This window comes from Chiloscyllium plagiosum, chromosome 5 (genome assembly GCF_004010195.1).
Source record: "Chiloscyllium plagiosum isolate BGI_BamShark_2017 chromosome 5, ASM401019v2, whole genome shotgun sequence".
Taxonomy (NCBI): Eukaryota; Metazoa; Chordata; class Chondrichthyes; order Orectolobiformes; family Hemiscylliidae; genus Chiloscyllium; species Chiloscyllium plagiosum.
In genome coordinates, this window is record NC_057714.1 from 47,034,166 (window position 1) to 47,060,331 (window position 26,166).

At 41.5% G+C, this 26,166-nt stretch overlaps 1 pseudogene; it reads left to right on the forward strand.

Annotated features, from left to right (window-relative positions):
• The window catches only part of LOC122550247, a 60,808-nt pseudogene extending 35,272 nt beyond the window's left edge, over window positions 1-25,536 (forward strand).
• Window positions 25,537-26,166: the final 630 nt, after the last annotated feature.

Below are 26,166 nucleotides of genomic sequence, written 5' to 3' on the forward strand. Positions count from 1 at the left end.
CCCCACCCCAGTCTGACCTATCACCCTCACCTTGACCTCTTTCCACCTATCACATTTCCGACGTCCCTCCTCCCTACCTTTTATCTTAGCCTGCTGGACAAACTTTCCTCATTCCTGATTCTCCTGATTCTCCTGTTCCCTGGATGCTGCCTGACCTGCTGCGCTTTTCCAGCAACACATTTCCGCTTTGATTTCAGGCCAATCATTCAAAGTGTGAGAAGGGTAAAAGTCAGGAAACACATGCTCCCAGAGTCTCAGTATGCAAGCTCTGTGATAGGTCAAAGAGTGAACAAGTTTAGAGAACCATTGCAAAGATGCACAAGTGGTGCCAATCATTTATACCTAATTTTGCATGCAAATTCAAAGAGATCAGTACTCCAGCACACAAATGGATTTCTACATGAGATCCAGACTGATATGTATTTCTGTTGTCTATGTAAAAATAACATTTTGTGATAGGTCAGAGTTGCTTTAATTTTAAAAACGTTTATTTCCTGAGACTATGAGAAATTTATATTTTATTGTCTATAACACGCAATGTGCATACTGTATTAAATCAGATTTCTATAATCTCTCTCTTCTGTAATCTCTCTTGTATTAGTGGTATTGCGGTGATTAATTTCATGGTTGTCATACTGATAAGTCAGAATGAATGTCTAGCGATTACCTTTGACTTTCATTTTAAATTGAACATTGTGCAGAAATTAATAAATAAGTCATTGGACGAGGATTAATGCATGATCATCCCACTGTGAATTTGTATTACAGCATGCACTGGGGTTACAAGGAGATGAAAGGCAAAGTTTCTGCAAAGTTCTCTCACCAGCTGTAACCTGCAGTCAATGTTTCAAATATTATTACATGGAATTTCTTTTACAAATACATTTATTAGATGTGGGCATCATTGGCTGGGCCAATGTTTGTTGCTCATCTCTAGTTGCTCTTGAGAAGCTGGTGGTGATCTGCCTTTGTGAATTGCGGCACTCCATTTGCTGCAGGTCCAGCATTCATCGACTCATGGAAGTCTGCATGGAGCAACAATCATCGATTTGAACTTCAGCAAGGTTTTTGATAATGCCATGGAAGACTTATGGCAAAGGTAAGAGCCCATGGGATCCAACAAAAACTTGGCAAAATGGATCCACAATTGGCTGAGTGGCAGGAAGCAGAGGGTAATGGTTGAGAGGTGTTTTTGTGACTGGAAGCCTATGTCCAAAGGGATTCTGCAGGAATCAGTTTTGGGGCTTGTTCTGTTTGTGATATATATAATGAGATGGACTTTATCAGTAGTTCATGGATGATGTGAAAATTGGTGGGATGGTAAATATGAGGAGGACAGCCTCAGATTACAGTAGGATTTAGATGGGTTGGGCAAATGAATTTCAACCTCTGTAAGTGCAAGGTGAAGTGCATTTGTGCAGGAAAATATACCAAGAAAATACATGATGAATGGTAGGACCCTGGGAAGCACTGAGGATCACAAAGACCACAGTATGCATACCTACTAGTCCCTTAACATAACAAGACAGGTAGATAAAGTGGTTAAGGAGACATATTGGATACTTGACAAAAAACAAAGAATAGTGGATGCTGGAAATTTGCAAATAAAGCACAGATATAGCTGAAGAAACTCAGCAGGTCTGGCAATATCTATGGAGAGAAAGCAGAGTCAACATTTCAGGTATAATGACCCTTCTTCAGAACTATATGAATGCAGCCATATTCAGAAATTCAGTTTTGAAGAAAGATCATTGGACTCAAAATGTTAACTCTGCTTTCTCTCCACAGATGCTGCCAGACCTCCAGTAATTTCTGTACTTATCTACTGCTTCTACAGTTTTAGATCTGAGTATCTGCCATAAGCCTCCCCTTCTCTTTTAGTCCAATCCTGTACATCCCCGTTTTCCAGAGTTGACAAAATTTGTTAGTCGTATACTTTGTCTTTATTGGAACGTGTTGACCCTGTCGAGAAAGTGAGGACTGCAGATGCTGGCGATCAGAGTCAAGAGTGTGGTGCTGGAAAGACACAGTACGTCAGGCAGCATCCGAGGAGCAGAAGAATCAACGTTTGGGCATCAGGAATGATGATGAAGGTCATATGCCTGAAACATTGATTCTCCTGCTCCTTGGATGCTGCCTGACCTGCTGTGTCTTTCCAGTACCACACTCTTGACATGTTGACCCTGTACTCACCTTATTTCCTTCCCATTACTCTAATACAGACTCAACTAAAAGTATCGGTTCCCATTCCACTTTGACCGAATCATACCTGATCTTATTAAAATTGGTCTTTCTCCAGTTTAAGTTCAGGACCCCCCCTGAACTTGGAGGAGCTTCTACATATTGGTTTGAAAAGCTCTCCTGGATACATTTCTGCAAATTCTGCTCTCTCTAACTCTTTCACACTATGACTAGCCAAGTTGATGTTCGGGATATTGGGAAATCCCGCACTATCACTATCCTGTTACTTCAAATTCCCTCAACTTTCCTTTCTGCTGCATGGGCCTCTGAGGTCTGTGTGCAGCAGCAACTTCCAGAGCCAGTAATGAATGCTGCAATCAGTGTGTCAATGCTGATCACTGTGTGGAACATTGGTGCATTGCATATGCTGCACAGGTTATGGGGAATGTTAGTGCACTCGCAATGCTGTCAAGATGGGAATTCCAGGAATTTGATGCACTGACACTGAAGGAACGCAATGTATTTCCAAATTAGGATGGTGAGTGGCTTGGAGGAGGATTTGCAAATGGTGGTGTCCTTATCCATCTCCTGCCCTTATCTCTGGCAGTAGTTGTGGGTTTGGAAGGTGCTGTCTAAGGGACCTTTTTGAATTTCTGCAGTGCAACACCGCAGTTATTGAGTGTGGGTGATGGTTGGAGTGAATGTTTGTGAAGGCCATGTGAGTCAAATGGGTTGCTTTGTCCTGGATGGTGTCAACATTCTTGAATGTTATTGGAACTTCACCCATCCAGGCAAGTGGGGAGTTTCCATCACACTCCTGACTTGTGCCTTGTAGAGGCTTTGGAGAGTCAGGAAGTAAGTTACTTGCTGAAAGATTTCCAGCCTCTAACCTGCTCTTGCAGTCACAATACTTGTATAATTAATCCAGTTTCTAAACTGTAATTGACTAAATAAACTTATTGAACTGTTATTACTGCCTGATATTGAATTAATTAGAAAAAAACTCTTTTACTGCAAAAAAATGATACATCAATTTCAATGTACAGTTCACATGGCATTAGCTCCCAATTCTGTTTGGATTTTTCTTTCACTTTTTTCTGTAAATGTTCACTGTTTAGAATGAGCTGGTATTTTGTGAACAAGTTGGATGAGATCGATGAAGCATTTTAGCAGTATGAAAGTAAGAATTATGATATATGAAGAGACGAAAGAAGCTTTCAAGCATATTTCTCGATTGCAAATCCAAGTGCAAGAACAGAACCTGAGATATGTAAGTTGATATGCAAATGTTGTCAAAGTGTTTTGCACTTTTTGCTACTCCATGCTTGAGGAGGAGGAGAAACCTAATTCTAATTCTAAGTGGAATGTCAGGAAGCCATGTTCACACCATAGGCAGACTACTCCCATGCTTCATTACCACAAGCCACGTTCACCCAGGCATTTGGATCGAGGAATGTCTGAAAAAAATTATCTTTGTAAGGCAAGGTTCAGCTGGGCAGCAACAACAAAGCCACATTGTCTACTGCAACCTGTCTCCCAGACAAAGTCTGCCAAAGATGCTTCAGCGCCCACTGTGATGAGATTACCACTACCCTCAATGTTATGGTTCTGGCTTCTTCTAATCTACATTGTTGCACATCTACAACCTCAGTCAAGAAACAGTGCAATAACAGATCATAATTTGGGGTGGCATGGTGGCTGAGTAGTTAGCACTGCAGTCTCATAGTGCCAGGGACCCAGGTTCAATTCCAGGGCTTGGGTGACTGTCAGTGTGGAATTTGCACATTCCCCCCGTGTCTGCGTGGGTTTCCTCCTGGTGCTCTGGTTTCTTCCCACAATCCAAAGATGTGCAGGTCAGGTAGATTGGTGATGCTAAATTGCCCATAGTGTTGGTGCATTGGTCAGAGGGAAATGGGTCTGGGTGGTTCCTCTTCCAAGGGTCAGTGTGGACTGGTTGGGCCAAAGGGCCTGTTTCAATACTGTACAGACTCTAATCGAATTGCCTAGTTCACCACAGTGAACATTTTCATCACATTTCTGTGGAGTAGAAAACAGCAGAATTTGGGGGTGGGGGGTGGGGGGAGCAGCCGGATTTCTGAATGCAGCTCCCAGTTCTTATGCTGAAATATAGTATCTTTCGAAATGGATCTTTTGGACCACAGTAACAAGCCCAACCATCAAATAGGTGCTCCCTGGTAAAAAAAAATGTAGCCACTAGATACTAACTATTTAAAATCTGGTATCAATTATGAGGAAACAAGATTAATTATTGGACATTCAATGTAGGCCAACTGGTTCAATGGCCTTGAGAATCTCAGATCTTTTCCATTGCTTTTAACACTATGCAGCACAGGTAAATAGCAAGACTTGGTAATAATAGGCTTGCCCGCCTTTAATACAATTATTAGCCCTTATAAATATGGACTTGAGAGGAACATTGAGGTACAACATAAACATATCTATGACCTTTCTTTGTGTGGTAGTAGTGATTCCAAATTGAAAAAGTACAAATGTCCAGAAATTCAATCATAGGGACTCAGGAATCTAATATTCCTATATGAGATAAAGGCAGGAGATTTTCAATGGGTCCTAATATTCAGACAACCAGTACAGATATGATGCATAGAATGGCCTCCTCCCGAACCATAAAAATGCTGCCATTCTGAGATAATATCAGAGCATTACAAAATGAATCTCAGGAGTTTAAAATATTGGGCCTGTAACAATTGAGGATACAAGGATAATTGGGCTACTTGGTAGCCTAGCAGTTTAGAACTATATATGGCACAAATGTATATATAAACTAAATTTAGTCTGCTTTATGGTTGAATGCTTCTCGGACTGAACTCAGCTCTGGCCTACTTGCACACAAAAACACTGGTGAATGTACAAAATGTTTACACCAATGATACACTAACCAGAAGATTGCAATGAAAAGTTGGCATGGACAATCTGAGGAACTTCTGTCACAGAGTCATAGCGTCAGAGAGATGTACAACATGGAAACAGATCCTTTGATCCATGCCTACCAGAGATCCTAACCTAGTCTAGTCCCATTTGCCAGCATTTAGCCCATATCCCTTTAAACCCTTCCTATTCATATACCCATCCAGAATGTCTTTTAAATGTTGTAATTGTACCAGCCTCCACCACCTCCTCTGACAGCTCATTCTATACATGCATCATCCTCTATGTGAAAAAGATGCCCCTTAGGACCCTTTTAAATTTTTCCCCTCTCACCCTGAACCTATGCCCTCTAGTTTTGGATTCACCCACTCCAGGAAAAATACCTTGTCTATTTACCCTATGTATGCCCCTCATCACTTTGTAAACCTCTATAAGGTCACCCCTCGGCCTCCAATGTTCCAGGGAAAACAGTCCCAGCCTATTCAGCCTCTCCTTCCAGCTCAAATCCTCCAACCCTGACAACACTTTGTAAATAATTTATGAACCCTTTCAAGTTTCCCAACTTCCTTCTGACAGAACAGAGACAGGAACTGCACACAATATTCCAAAAGTGGCCGAATCAATGTCCTGTACAGCCACAGTACGACCTACCATCTCCTATACTCAATGCTCCGACCAATAAAGGAAAGCATACCAAATGCCTTCTTCACTATCCTATCTACCTGCGACTCCACTTTCAAGGATATACAAACCTGCACTTCAAGGTCTCTTTGCTCAGCAACACTCCCCAGGACTTACCATTAAGTGTATAAGTCCTGCTATGATTTGCCTTTCCAAAATGCAGCAACTCACATTTATGTATCTTAAACTCCATCTGCCCCTCCTCAGCCCATTGGCCCACCTGATCAAGATCCCATAGTACTTTGAGGTGACCTTCTTCACTGTCCACCACACCTGCAATTTTGGTGTAATCTGCAAACTTACTAACCATACCTCCTATGTTCACATCCAAATCATTTATATAAATGATGAAAAGCAGTAGACCAGCACCGATCCTTGTGGCACACCACTGGTCACAGGCCTCCAGTCTGAAAGACAACCCTCTGTCTTCTACCTTTGAGCCAGTTCTGTATCCAAATGGCTAGGTCTCCCTGTATTCTGAGATCTAACCTTGCTAACCATCCTACCATGAGGAGCCTTGTCGAATGGCTAATTGAAGTCCACTGCTCTGCCCTCATCAATCCTCTTTGTTACATTTTCAAAAACTCAATCAAGTTTGAGAGACATGATTTCCCATGCACAAAGCCATGTTGACTATCCCTCATCAGTCCTTGCCTTTCTAAATACATGTACATCCTGTCGCTCAGGATTCCCTCCAACAACTTACCCACCACTGAGGTCAGGCTTATCGGTCTAAAGTTCCCTGGCTTTTCCTTACCACCTTTATTAAATAGTGGCACCACGTTAGCTCACCTCCAGTCTTCCGGCACCTCAACTGTGACTATCGATGATACAAATATCTCACCAAGGGGCCTAGCAATCACTTCCTTAGCTTCCCGCAGAAGTCCAGGGCACACCTGATCAGGTCCTGGGGATTTGGCCACTTATTGTGTTTTAAAATATCCAGCATCACCTATTCTGTAATATGGATATTTTTCAAGATGTCACCATCTATTTCCCCACATTCTATACCTTCCACGACCTTCTCCACAGTAAACATGGATGCAAAATACGCATTCAGTATCTCACCCATCTCCTTCAGTTCCATACATAGACTGCCTTGCTGAGCTTTGAGGGGCCCTATTCTCTCCCTTGTTAGGCTTTTGTCCTTAATGCATTTACAGAATCCCTTTGGATTCTCCTTAACCATATTTGCCAAAACTATCTCATGTCCCGTTTTTGCCCTCCTGATTTCCCTCTTAAGTGGACACCTACTGCCTTCATACACTTCTAAGGATTCATTCGATCTATCCTGTCTGTACCTGAGACATGCTTCCTTCTTTTTCCTAACCAAACCCTCAGTTTCTTTAGTCATTCAGCATTTCCTGCACCTTCCAGCTTTGCCTTTCACCCTAACAGAAATATACTTTCTCTGGAATCGCACTACCTCATTTCTGATGGCTTCCCATTTTCCAGCTGTCCTTTTACCTGCGAACATCTGCAACCAATCAGCTTTTGAAAGTTCTTGCCTAATACTGTCAAAATGAGCCTTCCTCCAAGTTAGAACTTCAACTGTTAGATCTGGTCTACCCTTTTCCATCACTATTTTAAAACTAATAGAATTATGATCGCTGGCCCAAGAGTGTTGCTCCACTGACACCTCAGTCACCTGCCCTGCCTTATTTAGGCAAAACTGAGGACCGCAGATGCTGGAAACCAGAGTGGTGCTGGAAAAGCACAGCAGGTCAGGCAGCATCCGAGGAGCAGGAAAATCGAGGGTGCTGAGCTGGAAGGTTGGAACTGGGGAAAGGTGAGTGGGAAGGGAAATGAGGAAACTGGTGAAGTCCAGTCTTATTTCCCAAGTGTATATCAAGTTTTGCACCTCTAGTCGGTACATCCACATACTGAATCAGAACATTTTCTCGTACACACTTCACAAATTCCTCTCCATCTAAACCCTTAATACAATGGTGGTCCCAGTCTGTGTTTGGAAAGTTAAAATCCCCTACCATATCCACCTTATTATTCTTACAGAGAACTGAGATCTCCTTGTAAAGTTGTTGCTCAATTTCCCTCTGACTAATAGGGGGTCTATAATACAATCCCAATAAGGTGATCATCCTTTTTTTATTTCTCAGTTCCACCTAAATAACTTCCCTGGACATATTCCCAGGAAGATTCTCCCTAAGTACAGCCATAATGCCATCCCTTATCAAAAATGCTACTCCCCCTCCACTCTTACCCCCTTTTCTATCCTTCCTATAGTATCCTGGAACATTAAACTTCCAGTCCTGTCCATCCCTGAACCGTGTTTCTGTAATTGCTATGATATCCCAGTCCCATGTTCCTAACTGTGCCCTGAGTTCATCTGCCTTCCCTGTTAGGCCTCTTGCATTGAAATTAATGCAGTTTAATTGATCAGTCCTACCTTCTTTTCTGCGTTGTTCCTGCCTACCCTGACTGTTTGACTCCCTACTTTTCCCAACTGTACTAGTCTCAAATTGATCACTCTCCTCACTACCTCCTTGGGTCCCTACCATCAACACCCCACTTTTCCCTGCGCCCCCCACCCCCACCCACCTTACTAGTTTAAATCCTCCCAAGCAGCACTGGCAAATCTCCCTGCCAGTATATTAGTCCTCTTCCAATTTAGGTGCAACCCGTCCTTCTTATACAGGTCAGTTCTACACCCAGAAGCAATCCAAAATGATCCAAAAATGTGAACCATTCTCCCTGCACCAGCTCCTCAGCCACTCATTCATCTTTTCTATCCTCCTACTCTTACCCTCGCTAGCTTGTAGCACCGGGAGTAATCCAGATATTACTCCCCTTGAGGACCTCCTATTTAAATCCCTGCCTAACTTTCTATATGCTCCCTTGAAAATCTCATCTTTTTCCCTTCCTATGTTGTTAAGTTCCAATGTATGCAATGACCTCCTGCTGGTCCTACTCCCCTTTGAGAACATTCTGCACTCTATCAGAGGTTTCCTTGATACCGGCACCAGGAAGGCAACACACCATTCTGAACACACTTCAGTAACTACTCACTGTAGTAGCCTTCTCATTTAATCCTAGCCTCCCTTTGTACAGCTGGATGTAGTCATCACTGCTGGGATATTGCTGGGCATTCTGGCATTCTGGCATCTGCATCACGTTTAAAAGGCCATTGCATGGCTGGTTAAATACTGGTAGTCCTGACCTACCCTGTGCTTGCAGACATTCTCCCTGGGCACGGCTGAGAAGGGGACATTGATGGCACATGTTGCAGTTAGGGACCTGAGGTCCTTGTGGACCCAGAAACATAGAAACAAAGCAGGTAAAGACCAATACCTACATCCTTCTTAAAAACACAGGTCATTATCTGGGTCAGTGCAGTCTCCACAGTTCACACCGAGAAGGACAGGGAGAAGGTGAATGACATTCTCCACTCTGCACAGACCCGATCCACTCCTATGGAGATGCAAAATCCACCAAGTCCTGGGAACCTGTAAGAACCATTGTTCATTATAACACTGCTCTTCCATAACCCACCGCTGTATACTTAATATTAAAAAGCCACAACCTCTACCCCTGATCATGACATTCTCTTCCACGTCTCTTGTCAGCACCAGCGGGATATCCATGACTCCTGCCATCAACAGGAGTCTTGTCAGGCATCTCTCTCACCACCCATGAGGAAGACAGCACAGATCCCTCAAAGAAAGGAACCATCAAGGCTGTCTCCTACATCCTCCATGAGCTCAGAAACTGACATTTTGACAGTTGCCTCAACTGGACTACAGTCAGTGTAACTGGGAAGAAAAGGCCGAGGTTAATGGCACTCAGAGGACTGCATCTTTTCAGCCTCATGGTGTTGGTCATTGACATGTACAAGCAGAACCAGGATAGCAGGCAGATTTGGCAAAGACACTGGGCGATCTATCACAAAGGCTGCAGTACACAAGCAAGGTGACCCAGGAAAGCTTTCATTGTCAGTTGATAAAGTGCTTGAAGTCTTGGACTATTTCTTTTTTTACATGCTTTCATAGCATTCAGTGTTCATAATATTATTCCAATCAATTTTTCATATTTGGCGTCTATGACATCCATGCAGCACCAATACCAAAACGGCATCAGAATAAATCCTCTCCAATAATCCATCATGATTGCTTATTCATCCAACAAACAGCTCAGCTTTGATAAAATTGCATTAAAAATGCATGATAAAAGCTGAAAATTGCAAATTAATAGAGAACTGATATCTGATTATTCTTCCACCTTTAAAAATTGAACAGGGGAGTGATTTGGAAAATGAATGAAGGAAATCCACAATACTTGCTGCAGATAACAATATGGTTCTCACGTGTGGGAATGTTATTATTTTTTCATCATTCTTTTGAGACTGCAGAAAGTGATTGACACTGACAAGAAGCTTTGAGCTGCCAAGGACTTTGGTTCAGTATAATAATACAAACATTATAATAACACAAATATTTAATGCAATGCTTTTCATCTGAGAGACCCTTGTAACAAGTAGAATCTTGGAAAGTTTAAAAGCTTCCCTTGTGTGAAGCATCAGGCAAGTAAATAATCCGCAACAGCAGAACTGTTTCTCGAAATGGAGAAAGGTGACCAGTGGTGTTCCACAGGGGTCAGTGTGGGGGCCATTGTTGTTTCTAATATATATAACTGATCTGGAAGAGGGCACTGTTGGTATGATCAGCAAGTTTACAGATAACACAAAGATTGGTGGAGTAGCAGAAAGCATAAGGGACTGTCAGAGAATACAGGAGGATATAGATAGACTGGAGAGTTGGATGGAAAAGTGGCAGATGGCTGTCAATTCAGACAAATGTGAGTTGGTGCATTTAGGCAAGTCTAATTCTAGAGCGAATTATACAATGAACGGAAGAGCCTTGGGAAAAGTTGATGGGCAGAGAGATCTGGGAGTACAGGTCCATTGTACCCTGAAGTTTGCTGCACAGGTGATAGAGTGGTCAAGAAGGCATATAGTATGCTTGCCTTTATTGGACGGGGTATTGAGTATAAGAGCTGGCAAGTCATGTTAAAACTGTACAAGACATTGGTTCGGCCGCATTTAGAATACTGTGTACAGTTCTGGTCGCCACATTACCAAAAGGATGTGGATGCTTTGGAGAGGGTGCAGAGAAGGTTTACAAGGATGTTGCCTGGTATGGAAGGTGCTAGCTATGAAGAGAGGTTGAGTAGATTAGGTTTATTTTCATTAGAAAAAAGGAGATTGAGGGGGGACCTGATTGAGTTTGACAAAATCATGAAGGGTATAGAAAGGTTGGATAGAGACAAGTTTTTTCCCAGGGTGAAGGATTCAATAACGAGAGGTCATGCTTTCAAGGTGAGAGGTGGAAAGTTTAAGAGGGATGCATGTGGCAAGTACTTCACACAGAGGGTGGTGGGCGTTTGGAACGCGTTGCCAGCAGAGGTGGTAGAGGCAGGCACGGTAGATTCATTTAAGATGGATCTGGACAGATGCATGAGTGGGTGGGGAGCAGAGGGATACAAATGCTTAGGAATTGACCGACAGGTTTAGACAGTAGATTTGGATCGGCTCAGGCTTGAAGGGCCGAAAGGCCTGTTCCTGGGCTGTAAATTTTCTTTATTTCTTTGTAGAACTGTTCAATCCTGATGAGTTTTGAGACATCTGCATCACAAACAAGTGCTGTGCTGGATATATCTGCACCTCTCCTCAAACGTTTTTAATAAACATATTAGACAAAATGCATCCTCAATCTTTATGCTGGTTGCATAGATCAGTTGCACAAAGGAAATAAAGTCAGTAATGCTGGCTGAGCCGTGCGGCATTCTCCTTTTATACTTGGAGTACCCAATTTAGAAAGGCTGATAAGATTGATAAAAGTTATTTGGCATCATTTAGGCCAGGAGCTGAAATTGTAAAGCTGCAAGCTTGTTTTATCAGATTCAAAAGCAACAAAGAAATGATGACTCACCCGAAGATATTCAGCTGTGGGTTTACAATTGAATACTGCCCAAACAACAAAGATGAAAGCCTCCTTTTGTTGTTCTTCTGATTGTAGTAATCCTACTTTCAGTTCAGTTTCAAGTTCTGAATCACCATGAATTCGTTGAAAGATCAGACAGCCATAACACCAGGGGCAATGATATCATGAGGGAGCCTCAAAGCATTAGTGTGATGACTTGTGCCTCGGTAGGTTGTGTCCCTGCCTTTGAGCCAGAAATTCTGTGATCAAGTCCCACTCCTGGATTTATTGGTCATGGAAAGAATGTGCATGTTATGTTGATAATAAACCTGTTAATCTTTCCAACTCATTCCCCAAAGGAATAAAGATATGAATATGAAAGTATTAGCATGTGTGCAGAAAGATTAAGACACACCAAAGTTTGGAAAGAAAAGCTTGGAGATGATAGCTGATTTGAAAACAGCCCTCTGTGAAGAAATAGAACTAAAAAGTATGTTTGAAGCCCCATTGTTATCTGGATATGTTTCAACACAGTTGAATATTATTTATATATTGATTATTTATATAATCATATGTTTCTCATTTTGCACCCCTTAAATGTTGCAACATTGCAATGTTTGACATTATTTTAATGAATGTACAATGTAGCATTGTTTAACATCATTTTAATGGACCCACAATGGCTTATTGTAGGCTGGACATGTGAGTTGATTTTGTGATCCTAACATTGTGGTAGCAGAAATACGACTCGTCTTTTGGTTACAAATTAAGAGACCCGACCTCATACAAAGTTTTTACATATTGGCTTGAACACTCCCTATATACATGGAACCAGATTCAAGGAATGCAATGTGAAAAAGAGCTAGGGAAACCTTTAACTTGCCAACTTTGATGTAAAACTGGAATTGATTATCAAAATTTGATGTAGAAATCACACCATTTATTTTTCCATTGATTTCAGGTTGAAAATTAACTCTGCAAAATCAACTACAGCCAGCATTCTAAAGAATTGCTCAGAAATATTGCATGCAATTCTGGTCTCCTTCCTATCGGAAAGATGTTGTGAAACTTGAAAGGATTCAGAAAAGATTTACAAGGATGTTGTCAGGATTGGAGGATTTGAGCTATAGGGAGAGGTTGAATAGGTTAGAGCTGTTTTCCTTGGAGATTCGGAGGCTGAGAGGTGACCTTATAGAACTTTATAAAATCATGAAGGGCTTGGATAGGATAAATAGACAAAGTCTTTCCCTCGGGCCAGGGAGTCCAGAAATAGAGGGCATAGGTTTAGGGTGAGAGGGGAAAGATATAAAAGAGACCTAAGGGGCAACTTTTTCACTCAGAGGGTGGTAAGTGTATGGAATGAGCTGCCAGATGAAGTGGTGGAGGCTTGTACAATTGCAACATTTAAAAGGCATCTGGATGGCTATATGAATAGGAAGGGTTTGGAGGGATATGGGCCAGGTGCTGGCAGGTGGAACTAGATTGGGTTGGGATATCTGGTCGGCATGGACGGGTTGGACCGTAGGGTCTGGTTCCCTGCTGTACATCTCTATGACTCTATAAAATGTAGTGAAACATGGCCTCATAAAGGTAAGTGGCTGCATAACAGCCCAAAATGTATTGCAAATTTAAGCTAACCAAAGTCCCTGTAGACTCAATGGTATTCTGCTGTACTGACTTGTTCGGATAAAGATTACGAAAAATTATCTGCAGCAGTATGAAAATAAAATTCAGTTTTATTATTGCAAGAAAGATATTGGAAATGATAAGTAATTAACAACAAAGGTCAGTGTCTGGATTCTTAACGCCTCTTTACGGAATGCGAAATGTGCACTAAGTGAGTGCTGTGCTAATAAACAACACCTACTTAAAGATCTGGAGTTATTTACTGATAATGATGCTTTAATTGTGCCTGGAGATACTAAAGTGAGGGCCTGTACATTTAGCACTCACACTGATTAGGAATGTTGTTGTGGAATGGTGTATGTCGTTTCCATGCACTCAATAATGGGCAATGGTTCAAATCAAAGAGGACTGACAGGTTCTCAGGAGTAGCACTGGTGGAGGGAGTTACAGCAGAGGAAGTATGTCCTGCATCCACAGTGGGTGAGGGAGAGGATGGGGAGAGGATATCAGTGAGGAGTGAAAGCCTGCAGTCCTGCTTCATTGGTTAGGCCACTTTTGGAATATTGCATGCAATTCTGGTCTCCTTCCTATCGGAAAGATGTTGTGAAACTTGAAAGGGTTCAGAAAAGATTTGCAAGGATGCTGCCGGGTTGGAGGATTTGAGCTATAGGGAGAGGCTGAACAGGCTGGGGCTGTCGGACGCTAAGGGGTGATCTTATAGAGGTTTACAAAATTATGAGGGGCATGGATAGGGTAAATAGGAAAAGTCTTTTCCCTGGGGTCAGGGAGTCCAGAACTAGAGGGCATAGGTTTAGGGTGATGGGGAAAGATATAAAAGAGACTTAAGGGGCAACTTTTTCACTCAGAGGGTGGTATGAGTATGAATTGAGCTGCCAGAGGATGTGGTGGAGGCTAGTACAATTGCAACATTTAAAAGGCATTTGGATGGGTACATGAATAGGAAGGGTTTGGAGGGATATGGGCCTGGTGCTGGCAGGTGGGACTAGATTGGGTTGGGATATCTGGTCGGCATGGACGGGTTGGACCGAAGGGTCTGTTTCCCTGCTGTACATCCCTATGACTCTATGACTCTACATAACTCCCGTGGCACACCAGATTTAATGATTTGTATAATGAGTTTAATGAGTGTATAAAGTAAGATATCCAAAGTTATTTCTCAATAGCTACACCATCATGTGTATCAAAACCTTAACACACAACATCTATCATCAAACTAGATACTAATATTAGGCACCTCACACAATTGACTATAATTACTCCAGCTACAGGCAAAAACTCCTAGCTCTCCAACCATGTGTGGTATCAGACATACTTGTCAATACACTTGTTTACAATTAGCATTCTTTCTCTTACAGAACAAGATAGCACACAATGGATACCTACAGTTAGCTGACAAAGGAAAGAGAATCAGGACTCCATGACAACACTATCCTGAGGATGCAGTGCCAGTACTAATCAGGAGTGGTGTAGGAGATGTCCTAACTGCAACAAAGCAGGAGACATGTCGTCTGGAATTCTGTGAGTACTCCAATTTTGTTATAGATGTACAACTATTCCTTATCCTTAATCCCCTCTACTCAATTTTGAGCTCAATATGATCTTGACACATAATCCATCTAATGTGACTCTTCCAATATTATCATTGCCCATGCTCCCAGCAGCAAGGTCCACTTTAACTGAGGAGGAACAGAAGGAGGGGAAGGTGTGAGGGAGAAGTCGCAGAAGTCGCAATAGTAATTGTTACCACTGTTGTAGGCAACTAGTTCAGACAGCAGTAACATGTATACCTTAGAGGCTACAGTAAAAGGAAGATGCTCACTTTGGAATGCACAAGGTACTCACGAACAACAAGCATCCTGTTAGGAATATTGTTAGGAATTTGAATAAATATACTTCTATGGACTATGAGAAACAGAAAAATGGCACTCAGATATTTCTGGACTGAAGAGGATTTATCATGCAATTTCTTGGAGACCATAGGATTTATGTTCTTTATTGCTTAGCAACAGCCCTTGACTGAGATTGCTATAAAATTTCTGAGACATGGTGTGAGATCTTGAAGAAGCTTGCTGAAAAAGCATCACTCTCTACTCTATTCAGTAAGAGAAGATTCTTAAAACAAAGATAACTAAAAGCCCGCTCTCTTCGTGAGGTAGTTTGAAAACCTAAACAAAATCAATATTGGAATTTGTAACTGTTTCCCACCTGAATTTGAAACCTGATCTGAAGATTATCATTCTGAAATCATCAGCAATTTTATTTCATCAACAGGGAATCAAAGGAACTATGAGAAGTCAATCCATTCTATCTTCTGGATCTGTACAATTGTGTTGGACATTTTTTGTGAATTTCTTTCCATAAAACCATAAGAAATAGGAACAGGAATAGGCCATTTGGTTCCTTGAGCCTCCTCCACTAATCAATAGGACCTTGGCAGATCCATCATTCTTCATGTCCACTTACCTGTCCTTTTCATGGTGTCACATTAGCTATTTTCTAGTGGTCTAGGACCCTCCCTGACCATGGTGATTCCTGAAAGATCACCACAATCTCTTCAACCATCTCAGGGGTATACTCCATCTAGTCCAGGTGATTATCCACCTTCAGACCTTTCACCTTCCCCAGCACCTTCTCTTCATCTTTGCCCCCTGACTCTCCTGAAGTTCTGGTATGCTACTGGTGTCTTCCACCATGAAGATGATGCAAAATGCCTATTCAGTTCCTCCACCATTCCTTTGCCCCCATAAATACTTTGCTAGCCTCATTTCCAGTGATCCAATCTCCGTTCCTGCTTCTCTCTTACCTTTTATATATCTAGGAAAGTCATTTGCAATCTTCTTTTATATTACCAGCTAGCTTACCTTCATATTTCATCTTCTCTCCCGTATTGCTCTCGGTTATCCGTTAGTTTTTAAAGGTTTCCCATGCTCCGGTTCCCTACTAAACTTCACCACATTGTATGTTTTTTCTTGTGATTTTATGCTGTCCCTGACTTCCATTGTCAGACATGGTTGCCTCGCCGCCTGTTTTTATATTTCTCCTTCCTTGGAATGAAGTTCTGCTGTGCCTCCCGAATTACCTCCAGAAACACCTGCCATTATTGCTCTTACATCTTCCTTGCTGGGTTCCCCTTCCATTCAACTCTGGCCAGCTCCTCCCTCCAGTTTTTGCAGTTATCCTTATTCAATTATAATATCATTACATCGGATTCCAGCTTCTTCCTCTCAAGCTGCAGGGTGAATTCTATCATATTATGGTCACTGTCCTCTAGGGGCTCCTTCACCTTAAGCTCCCTAATCAAATCTACAACATTACACATCACCAACTCCAGAATGACCTGTTCCTTAGTGTGTTCTACTACAAGCAGCTCCAAAAACCATCTCATAGACATTCCATGAATTCCTTTGCTTGGGATGCCATAACAACCTAATTTTCCCAGTTCACCTGCATACTGAGCCCTCAGTGATTATTCTAATAGTGCCTTCCTTACATGCCTTTTCTATCTCCTGATTTATTTTCTGCCCCTCATCTTGACTACTGCTAGAAAGCCTGTACATTACTCTCATCAGGGTATTTTATGTTTCCCCAACTCCACCCACACAGCTTCTACGCCTTCCAACTCTGTATTACTTCTTGCTATTGATTTGTTGTCTGTAAATTACCACAGGCTACCATTAATTTGGTTACTTATTAAGAAACCTCACAGACAATCCAATACTGAAACAATTACTTAAACTATGTTACATGAAGCAGCCAAAATAAGAGCCCTCAAGTAAGCAAGTTAAGCCTCACGACTCAACTTCGCTATTACCAAATTAAGGTGGAATTTAGCTACAATCCAACCAACAGCATCTCTCTCTAGATGTGTACAGAGTTCGATAATTATGCATGGTTCTGTGCAGTTCGATTACTGTAGAATCTTAAAACTTAATTTGCATAAGATTTTATATCTTCTGAAGTTTAGATGTGACATTATTGATGATCCTTTAGATCCATTCATCCACAGCACTGATTACAGTTCTGGAGTCATCAAGTTTATAAAATTAGATTAGCTTATGGAATCCCTACAGTGTGGAAACAGGCCCTTCAGCCCAACAAGTCCACACCGACCCTCCGAAGAGTAACCCACCCAGACCCATTCCCTTATATTTACCCCTGATTAATGCACCTAACCTAGGCAAGCCTGAACACTATGGGCAATTTAGCATGGCCAATTCACCTAACCTGCATATCTTTGGATTGTGGGAGGAAACCTGAGCACCCAGAGGAAAACCACCCAGATATGGGGAGAATGTGCAAACTCCACACAGACAGTCACCCGAGGATGGAATTGAAACCGGGTTCCTGGCCCTGTGAGGCAGCAGTGCGCACCACTGAGTCACCGTGCCGCCCATAGTCTATAGCTTACCCTCTTACCTGCTTACCATGCAGGTGCATGGCATCACCGTTTTCTTGTTACATTCAGTGTTAACACTCTTCTCTCCAGGAAACAGCTTTTCTATGGTGTTTTTACTCCTTCTTCTGAGGGGCAGTTTAGGTGGATTGGCCATGGTAGATGTGGGAATATGGGGGTGGGGGGTTGGGGAGCTGGGTCTGGGAGGGCAGGTCTTTGGAGAGTCAGTACAGTCTCATGGACCGAATGACCTCTTTCTACACTGTGGGGATTCTATGAGTCAATGATTCTAATCTATGACTAGCATGTTGCTTTTAGTTCCTTTATAACAGTTTCTTCTTGTCCCTTTCACCTCAAGAAACAGTCTGTTCCAGAAAGAGTTATTGGTAATTATTTAATCCCTGAATAGCTATTAAAGTTCTGCAGTTTACAATATCACATATTTAATTTCATTTCTTCCTAACAAGGCAACCTTCTGCCTATCTGCATGTCCTTTTGATAGAATGCATATCCTTGGATATTCAGTTTCTAGCCCTAGTCCCCTTACAGCCATGTCTCTGTGGTACCCACAACATCGTACCCACTAATTTCAAAGTGACACTTGAGTCATCATATAATTCTGGAACATACTAATATTCTTTTAAATAAACTTAGATCCAGTAAGTAAGGGTGAGCAGACAGCCATTGAGCTAGAGAACAACGGCATCTCATTGAAATAAACGGTTTGGATTTCGAACATCTCTGTGATGCTCTGAGAGAAATAAGATGAAAATAAAACAGCTCATAGTGTGTGGCAACCTGAAACCGATCCTCTCCAACATGGAGAGACTGGCCAGTCCCATCCAGTGATTTGTCAAACCCAACCTGATGCAGTCTCTGTTGACCAAGGTCACAAATTCTACTACTTCCTTGGAATGGCATTGCACTGCAGGGAAACTCAGTTCGAAAGAGACTTGTCTAGTCACGCAGCTGCCCAAGGATCTGTTCTCCAATGGATCACTGGGTTAACTCAACAGACACTCAGCAGTATTGGTTGGGAACCTACATGGACTTTCACTGAAAGCCAGCCCTCCCACAATCTGCAGAGAGTGGTCCAGTTGGTCACCTGAACTACTTGCCTCAGAGTCTCAGCAGCCATGTAGCAGTTGTGTTGTTGATTCTCAGGTTGTACTTGTTGAAACAAATGGTTAGTCTCTCATAATCACAAGATGTGGATCATACAGGACGTCACTGTCTGAAGTACTTCTTAACACCCTGTCCCTTCCTTCCCCAGTCAGTAAGTCTGGCCTCACCTGCAACTGTCAATCCTCCTCTCAACTACAGGGAAACCTTGCTGATGATTTGCTTGTGCAAATAAAACCCTGAAATTTATGGCAAAGATTTTGCACAGAAGCCCACCAAATGTTTTATTTAAATAAACCTGGCTCCAGTAAATTAGGGTCAACAGGTAATTATTGAGCTGGAGAACAAAGGCACCTTATTAAAAGTACAATGATGTTCCACCCAAGGTTAAAAATAACTCATTATATTGTGTGATATAAAATAGGCAGTTTTGTTCATTTGAGTTACTGAAACAGTTATTTTAGAAGTTAATAACGATACACATATTTTCTTAGAATGCATTTGGTACATTTTAATTGTTCAGAATCAAGGCCGATAGCACAAGGGCAATAGCTAATGGTTACGGAGGTGGGGAGGGTGGTGATACTCCAGCTGTACGTTTGTGTCATCCAGCCACCCGAGAACGCATTTCCTGTCAAACATTGGACTATTACAGCAGCATTTTGGGCCTCACTGTGTTGGGCTTGGGAAAGGTGGGAGGGCGCTGCAGTGAGATCCAGAAAATTATTGCAAATCCACACTTGAACACTGCTCTCGACATTCCTGTAGCCTTGGGATGTTAGCCAATGATGGGCCAGGTTGTGTATTACCCTCTCTGAATGGAGGCAGGCAATCAATTTCAATAATTAAGGCCCCAGTGAGAGGCAGGTGTTTGGGTTCACAGGGTTTTCGCCCACAGCAGTACAGCCCCATGCCACGTATCAAGTCTGACTGAATAATGGCAGTCCAGGGAGCTGTTAGACACTGAGGCTCCCTCCTTCAAACAAAGGGGTCTCCAACATGACAGTCAGCCCAATCATGCCTCTGCAGAAGTTGTCCCTCTAATCTGAGAATGCTTTCTGCTTGGCACGAGCAATCTATTAATTTAATGTTTAATGGATTCATCTATTTCGAGGAGCTTTCACGTTCACTGGTCTGTTATCTGGAGCACCTACCTTTCCTGCCTAACCTGCAGAGATACTAGCATTCTGACTGATCTCTCTACCATCCATAAAAGGATAGTGAGATCAGAAGTAGATAATTAGGCCCAAAATCAGGGTCACAAAGCTGGTTATAAAATCCTGCTATATGTATCTGTTTTCAGACTATCAGTGGTTTCTGTTGTGGTCATATTCACCAGGACTATCTAAAATGTCTTAGGTAGATTAATTGCCTCCAATTCTTCCTATTGGTATTAATCCAAGTTACTGAAGCCAAATGAGGAAGAATGGCCACATGAAGTCTTCAGCAGAAGATAGGCTTGATATAATAAATGTTCATTATATAATACTTAATAGCTTGTTAGATTACATCTGACATACCTATGATGGTCTCTTGTAAGGCATCAGACTCAACCTATGAGAAAGTATACATTACTGTTACTGAAACATTCTCACACTGACTTGGTAAGAAACTGGAAAGGTCCTCCCAAGATCAGTCCTTTACGTCCTGATGGCAAGAGCTTATCTTGTGATGTTGGTTAACCCTCTCAGGTACTAACTGCTTTGAACAACAGTCAACATCAAACTCTGAACTTCCCGCATCTCTACCTCTCCACTTCCCAGCTAAAGGGTAAACTACAAAAAAGAGAAACAGGGCCGGTAAAACAATTATCAACTTGTCTGCTTCTAAAATTAGTGCATGTATGTTTGTTAGTCATAGTTTAGATCAGAGTGGTGCTGGAAATGCGCAGCAGGTCAGGTAACCTCAGAAGAGCAGGAAAATCGACGTTTCGGATAAAAGCCCTTCCTGATAAAGGGCTTTTGCCCAAAATATCGATTTTCCTGCTCCTCGGATCCTGCCTGACCTGCTGTGCTTTTCCAGCACCACTCTGTTCTAAACTCTGGTTTTCAGCATCTGCAGTCCTCACTTCTGCCTGTTTGTTAGTCATATAGTGTCATTCATCAATACGTACTACTAACTTTTGTTGCCAGGCATGTAGACTGCTGTATAGTTGTCCAACAAAAATTTCATTATATCTCTCACAATTGCATATAAACAAAATGTCTTGAAATAATTCAGAGATTTGCCACAGCTAAATACCACAGGCAACACAAAAGTCTTTAAGATTAAGACTTTGTTTGGAAGGCAATACTGTATGTGGTTCTGAACATAAACTGATTGACTGCAATGACATTTAAGGATTCTGCATTATCTCTGCAGTACCAAAGAATTTCACTGATGGATAAGTTTGCACTAGTTAATAGACGTGCTCCACCAATGTCAAAATTACATTCTAAAATTGTTTTTCTTTCATTTTTTGATTCTGTTTGGAATTAAGCTACATTTTTAATGATTAAATTAATAGTTACAGTTCACCCATTCCCACGCAATGCAGCTTTGAAATGAATCCGAATCTTATACAGCCAGACTAGGTTTAGGTTCAAAGTCTAGACCTAGACAACCTCAGGAACAGTAAATTTCCTACAAAAAGTGTGGTCATTGTTTGAGGATTTTACAGACTTTATCTTTTCACTACTTTTGAAAAGCAAAGCATCAACAAATTCATGGAAATGAATCTAAAGGATTAATTCATACAGAGAAAATCATGAAAGAAAGATATATAATTTAGGAGATATAAATAAGCTAGATGTGCATACAAATTAATTCACATCCGTAATGACTTTTTTAATGGAGATACCAATCAGTTAATGAAATAGTTTCCACAAAATGCACAATGTCACAGTTAATTAAATTTGCCAACCTTCATTGATTTGATTTGCCTTTTTATTATTATGTCTCCCGACATCTACCTATTGAAAAAGCCAAGGGAAATTTAGCCTTTGTTGTCTCACAATAAAGCTCAATCAACAGTACCCAAGACCAGAGGCATATTAAGACGCCTGATGTCTAAGCAAAAATTGAAAATTCCATTGGTTCAAGCTCCAAGGTGTGATTCTTTTACATCCATACCTATAATAAAACATCAATAGCTGGGCACAAGATTTAAGTCACATCACCACTTGTTTGTATGCAGCCCCTCTTGATTAGATGAAATTGCGCTCATTTCAAGCTTATGGGGAACAATTGTAATAAATTAAACCTCTACTCAGTTCTCAGTGGATGGGTGTCTACAGTTCAAATTGGCCCAGAATTTGAAATTAGTTAGTTTTATTTCAAGAGGTTCTCAGGATGGCTGACATTATGAATGATGTATTCTGATGGACATTGATGTTAAAGAACTTTATGATAAGTTATGTCAGTTAAATGTAGGAATTTTGCAGATACATTTGAGATGATTTATTTTCACTGTTTCTAGTGTAATCATAAATGTGCTCTTTTAGAACTTAGGCTTGTTTTCAGTAAAATTGGAGGAAATGTGCACAGTACATTGAAGTACAGTACTTCATACAAAATTGCAGCATTTTTAGAAAAGCATGTAGACCAGATCCATGATATACTGCCAACTTTAATGCCTCAGATTGCACTGAAACTATGCCGTCAGTTTTACAGACCCTAGATGATGGGAATGGACAGCTATATAAGATGATAAAAAGCCACACCCTGGCACCGCCAGGGAGATCTTCTGCAGTGGGCTACGATTGGTGTTGATTGCTCTCTTCACAGAGCTAGGCCTCTGACTTACAAAATTAAGGCCCTTCTAGAAGCCACTGAACAGGGTTACCAAGGAGATCTCCAGCCATGTGGTGAGACCATTAGTTTTGTGGATATGGACTCTCTGTGGAAGCTCAGGGATAATCAGAGCCAGAGGTTCCGTAACCCAAAAGGGAAGTTTGGGGGTGGGGGGTAGGGAGGGGTGCAGGGAGGGTGTTGAATGGGCAGGGATGAACACCCCTGCAGCCCCAAAGACCCTGTGGAAGGATTGGAAGGATTTCCTTTCTGATTGTCAGGGCTTTGCATCAACAGAAATACAGAATTTTAAATCATACTTTCTTCTAGGATGATGTCTCACTTTTAAAGATGGCCCCTAGGTTTCCTAGCTGTCTCAGCAGCATTCATTTTACCTGAGGACACTGCTGAGGCTTCAGAGTTGATAGATTTCTGATTAGATTTGCAACATTAGGACCCTGCCTGCCATCTTTAATTGGACAACATGTCTGGAGGCAGCCATAGAGCCAGAAACATTGTCATGCAAATCCTGGTATCAGCCTGTATGGGCCAGCATTTGGGATCAATATTGAGTACTTTCTTGCACCCTGTCCATTTATCCCTTGTACAATCTTCATCTCATATCCTCTATGTCCAAGGGATACAGACTCGAAAGAATATGACAAACGATTTAGCCATTCATTGTCAGATGTGGCAGGCCCACATACCATACTATCATCCTCTCATTTCACCTGCTTAATACTGTTCGCTATTCAAAGATGACCCTGGGGGTAAAAGATAACCATCCCCACATGCTTCTATCCCTTCCATCTTCTTAAACCACCACTTTAACCTCCACCAATGTGTGAGGGGTTCATGGGTTTCTTTCCAATATGATTGATACCATCCAGGCAACTGTATATTCTGCTTTCCTTCCCTTCTCCAGCCCAGCAGGCTAAACATTCTGTAAAGACCCACCCTAAATCAGTCCTGAACTCACTTCTTGCCTTCCACATGCTTTCTCTGAGATAAACCTGGCCATGAAGTAGGCTTTCACCTTCCTTGATCCCCTTGATTCTCATTAAACCACTGGCAATCCAATATTCCTCCTGATTCTCAGGTTACCGGATATTGTGAACAGTTCTCCCTCTTCAAATACTGTATATTCCCTCACAGCTTTCTATCTACTTTTACTGGCCCATTCCTCAAAGACCAACACTTGGACTAGTCTCCATCCTTGCAAGCTAACAACTCATTTCCAAACTCCTTTTCTCTCCAAAGCCCTTAAGCATGTTGCCATTCCTCTATTCCACACCCATTATTCCTGTGATTCTATGTTTGAATCCCTGACCTCCTTCTGTCACATAGTTGATCACACCAACCTGTCCATTGTCATTGTGGTGACTGGGGTGGCATCTCTCGAATCACCTGCAATGACCTCATTTGCTATTTCACTAACGGATCCTGTCCACAAAGATGTGTCCTTGATCTCTTCTACTTTGCAGCTCCACACTCTGTGATATATCACCTGAGGGTAAAGCTTTACTGTCCTCCCATCCAAGCTTAAACTCACCCAAATCACCCTTGACACCTTCATTATCATCACATTCACTGCCAAATGTGCAAGAATATCTTAATAAATAAAAAATTGAGAGAGGAAACACATTGTTTTCAATCTCTAATTTCTTAGCTGCTGAATGCATCCCTCTCCCTGATAACTCTATGTAACTGAACCAGACTGTTCACAATATTTAATATGTTATGAGCTCTGATCACATATTGTGCATCATTAAAATCATTTACTTCTTCCAGATCATCATCTGACTCTATCCCCGCTTAACTTGTTGCTGTTGAAATCGTCGTGCATTGCTTTATTGCCTCTATGCATGACTATTCTAAAGCATTTCTGACTGTCCTACATTCCACCCTCAGGATGCATGAAGTCATCCAAAACTGCAACCTATATCTTAATTCACATTGTTCCATTCATCCATCACCCTGTGCTTATTCTCGGTTCAGCAATACTTTGCTTTTAAATTTGTCATTCTCATTCCTCAAGCTTTTCCCCAAGCTACCTATCTCATCGCCTTTAGTTCCAAACCTTCCAAAGTATCTGTTCTCCTCCAACTCTCACCTCTTTAACATTCCCAATTTGAATTGTTCCACATTGTTGCCTAAATTCCTCTATAAAACTTACTGCCTTTCTATTCTCTTTCTAGATGCTCCTCAAAACCTACCTCTAATCAAATGTTTTCACCTGTCCTAATATTTCCTTATTTGGCTTGATGTCAATGTTTGTCTCTATCATGCTTCTGTGAGCATCATTGAAGATGCTCTTTCAATGCAAGTTGTTGCTATGCCTTTCTGTGAACTTAACAATGGTTGAAAATTTTTAACAACTTGGCACATTCTTCCCTCACACCATCTTAACAGTCAACATGAATCTATGCAGTTTTAATGGATGTAAAATATACCCAGGTCACAGGAACTGCCATGCCAGGATTAATGGGAAGGTTTTCCAATTTCTGAATTCTAAATGTGAGTCAACATTCCTCTTCAATAGAGATACTCGACAGATCACCTGGACTAACTGTATTGTACAGGCACAAGGGGGTAGTCTGAAGAGATGCAGAGAAAGCACTCCCATTGTGCAGTGAAGTTCCAATGAGCTATGACAGGTGCCTCTCTTGCTGAGATTATGGCTAAGTGGAATCAGAAACATGACACGTGCAACAGTTAATATGAATAAGCAGTCAGGGCTGCAAAAGAGTCTAAGAAGGCCAAAGCAGCAACAACGTCAGTGCAATTCCAGCTAAGGCTACTCTGAAGGCAGCACCCAAACAAAAGTCTGATCAGCCAATTAAGTCTCAGGTTCTATATGTTGGTGGAAAATACTGTATAACAAAAACAAAACCTGAATAAAATAAAATTAATACATTGATATATTGTCGTGACCACAAATCATAAACCTGGATCACATAAGGACATATTGAACTTTTAATTATAACTTACATTTCTTTTAGAAAAGCACATAGAACCAAACAAATGACTCAGAACATAAATTCAGACCAATGTAATTCAGTGAGTGTCTGGAAGGCCTGTGTGCAATATCTTTAGTGTGAAAGGAGTCACAGCTGATGAATTTCAAGCAAGCATCAAAGAGAAGGGATATTAAAAATAGCAATGCACTGCAAACTGAACTGTAATCTCCTGTAAGGTTTCAGAATCGTAACCAAGACAGGAGAAGAGAAAGCAGTGAAGATGTTTTAATCATTTCAAGAATACACAAAAATAGGGGTTAAAAGCCAGTTTCAACTCTAATCTGTGTGTGCAACTCTGTGGGTCATAGCTAAGAAAACCATGAGTTATCCTTGCACTATAAATTAAAAGAAAAGAAAGCTGTCTCTCTCTCCCTCTCTTTGCTGGAAGCCAGAAAGCAAGTGAAGTGCAGTCAAAAGGAAACAGGACAAAGTCCTTTCAGCCAGCCTGCTAGGCCAAACCTCTTAAATGATTATTGTCCAAGATCAGTTCTACGGATATCACCCAATGTTA